A 3455-nucleotide genomic window follows, 5' to 3' on the forward strand; every position below is an offset into this window, starting at 1 on the left:
ACATTAATTCTTTAAAAAGTTTTCAACTATAAACGGTATCTCATTTTGAGTAATAAATTTTGCTACCTTATAACTTAACAATTTTTTCTGATCATTCTGTAGTTACTGAAGGTAATCATGTGCTTTGTTGGAACTGACTTTGGTGATTTGATTTTAATTTTTCTCGCAATAACTCCAAACTAATTTTATTTTAAGCTCGTCTTATATTTTACAATTACTATTTTTAAATGAAATATTTGTATTGCAGATAAAGAATTGCTATAATGTTTAATAAAAAATAAGTTTTTCTACTTCGCTAATGACTCAATAAAGTTTTATACTTTTGTAAAATTTGTTTTAGAAACTTAATTATCCATTCCAGCTAACTTATATTTTTTTTGGCAAGTAATTTATTTACTGTTAATAACCTTCGTTATTTCTATATGTTGTGATTTTTTTTTTAATTTGGTTGCTACACAAACAGGCTGTTATAAAAGCTTAAAATCTCAGATGTTTGTGAAACTTTTATTTCAAACAATTTAAAGAAATCTTCCTATTCTCAGAATAGTTTTTATGACTGTAGTGTAGTTTACTAATTGTATTTTTTTCTTGTTTTGTGTACTTTGTGTACTTTTTGATAATGATGATATTTTAACTAGGTGTTTTAGCTTGATAACAACTATTTATTAGCTTTTTTAACTTTTAATAAACTTAGGCTGGTTTGATACAAGTCAGACATTTTGGCTTTTTAAATGGCAACTATTTAAAAGACTAATTACTAATAAAATATTTTATCAAAATATTCAAGAATTAATTATTTTGAAGAATTTGTTTTAGCTTTCTGGAATACAAACAGGTATTTATTTAGTTAAGTTAACTGATCACTAAATTTTTAGTAAGTGTAAATTATTTAAAACGCAAAAATTTTTTTTAAGTTAATATTCCTAAGAAAACGGTTGATAATGTAATAAATGTATAAAAGTAACCCATAAATAGTCTTTCAAGTTAGGTTTTTATAGAGAGTTAGGTTGTAAGTAAAATTACAAAACTACTAAGTTTAACCTATGAAGTGCTTCTGAAAGTACATAGTTTATTAACACTTAAGTTTATTAGTAAATGTAAATTATATTCTGATAAATATTAATTTAAATAGGCATTCTTTGTATAGCTAAAAGTCATATAAAACAATAAGTTGAATAAAAGTAAAACTTTTCCCTAGTGTGACTAAGACTAAAACCAAACGAGTATTCTAATGTCATTAAAACTAAAACTGCGGCCCGCAAAGACTTTGGAAACTTGAAATTTGGCCCGCGACCACCAACTGCCTGCCGACCCCTGATCTATACCTCAAAAGTTAATTTTAGTTCTCTAAACCTTTAAAAAGCAACTTGTAGCTTTGTTTAAACTAAACAAAATTAGATAAAATTGTGTAAGAAAGTAATTTATCCCCCTATGCCCTTAAATTATGTTTTGAGGTTTAGTCATCTTTATAAAAATATTCGAATACAAACCTATGACCTGCAATTAATAGAAAGTAATTTTATTTTAAATTTAAAATTAAAATAAAGACTTATCTTTTTTATTTATTATTGTCTTAGAGATCTTGAATTCTTACAAAAATCTTGGAAAATCAAATAATAATTAGAAAAATCAAAACTTTATGACAAATAAATAAATAAAAAATTAATATAAAACTTGTTTTTTTTTTTGTGAAAAAGTAATATTTTAAATTAGTAATTTGCTATGACAGACATTCTTAATTTTTATGAATATTAGGCTGAAATAGTTAGAAAATGATTGCTAAAAATTATAGGAAAAAGTATATTTTAAGTAACAAAGTGTGATTTTTTGCTTTTCTAGTTAGTTGCATTTTTATTAAAATTATAAAACTCTGAAAATTTAAAATTCACAAGTTACAGAATTTAAATAAGAAGAAAAAAGCAAATGGTAGCTTAGTTTTTAATCTTAAAATAAGACTGAAATAAATAAAAAATACTCCTTAAATAGATAAACTTTGAGAATGATAGATAGCTTGGAAACTGTAGGAGAAAATAGACTTTTAATGAGTAGTCTTTTATTGCCCTTTTTGTTCAATACTTTCAAAAATATTTAAACAACCTACTGCAATCTCCACCATTGTACCCTTATAATTCAAAAATTTATATAAATTTTAAAAAGTTGTAAAAATCAACTGTAGATATGTTAAAGATTTTTTAATGAGATTAGAAAAGTAAAAAAATTGCTTTACCTCTTCCCCTCATCTATAGCTTTAATAAATTAACATTTTTTATTAGTGTCAACCAGCATGATGTCATTTAAACTCCAAGCCACACTATAGTTTCAAATTTATCATAGTATATACCAGCATACTTTTAAGTTTTCATTTTGTTATTTGATTTATTTTGAAACTTTCAAATTTTCATTTGTATAGCTTTGTTTCAAATCACTCAATAAAATTCACAATGATTTTATGTCATGTTGGTTTAAACACTATTAAGGCTTAGTTTTAATTTTTTGCTTGAAATCACAAATACTACTTAAATTATACCAGCTCCACATTCATTAATTTTGTCATAAAACCATTATGAATTTCATTGAGTGAATTTCCACTTGGAATCAAGGGCAATAGGGGGGAGGGTATAACTTTTTTTTTTTAATTTTATCTTATTTTATATAGTTTTTATTAAGCTACAAGATGCTTTTTAAAGACTATAAAAATCCAAAATAATTTTTGAGATAAAGCCAGTCAAAGTTTGAGGCAGCAATAGGATCCTTATGGGAAGCGCAAACTAAAGCGGCAAAAGTTGACTATTGTATTAAAAATCTATCTTCTCCTTTGTTTTTTAAGATAACTATCTCAAAATTTTAGGAACTGTTTCTTGATATATCTAGAAAATTCTGTTGGAAAACATTTTAAAAAAATAAAAATTTTAAATTTTTATACTCTCAGGATAGTTTTTTTTTTGGTTTTTTTGTTAACTTTTTTTCACTTTTTAATTCTTATAAATTCTGTTCTGACAGAATTTTCTAAATATTGCAAGGAACATTTCCTGAAAATCTGAGATAATTATCTCAAAAAATGTAGGAGGAGATAGATTTTTAGTGATTTCTAGTTATTTGCCATTTGGTTTTTTTTAAATTGGAGTTTAGTGTTGTTGTTTTGTCTACATTGACAATAAGGCTAAAAATATGTTTGTTTAGTTTTCATTTTACTTAACTCAATTCCTATATCAATTCATAAGTTAGATGTGTAAGTTTTTTCTTTTACAGAGGTACAATATTATATTTAACTATTTTTAATAATTCAAAATTTATTTACTTTTTAGATTATTAATATTATTATTTAAAAAAACAGCTGATGAGTCCACCAACAAGTAATAAAAGTTTTTTTTAAGTATGTATGTTTATTAGATAGCATATTTTTTTATTGTGATTTTTTGACTAATTTTTTTTTTCCTTGATCCAATATCAAGTTT

The sequence above is a fragment of the Thalia democratica genome, chromosome 8 (assembly GCF_965202585.1).
Source record: "Thalia democratica chromosome 8, ktThaDemo2.hap1.1, whole genome shotgun sequence".
Lineage (NCBI taxonomy): Eukaryota > Metazoa > Chordata > Thaliacea > Salpida > Salpidae > Thalia > Thalia democratica.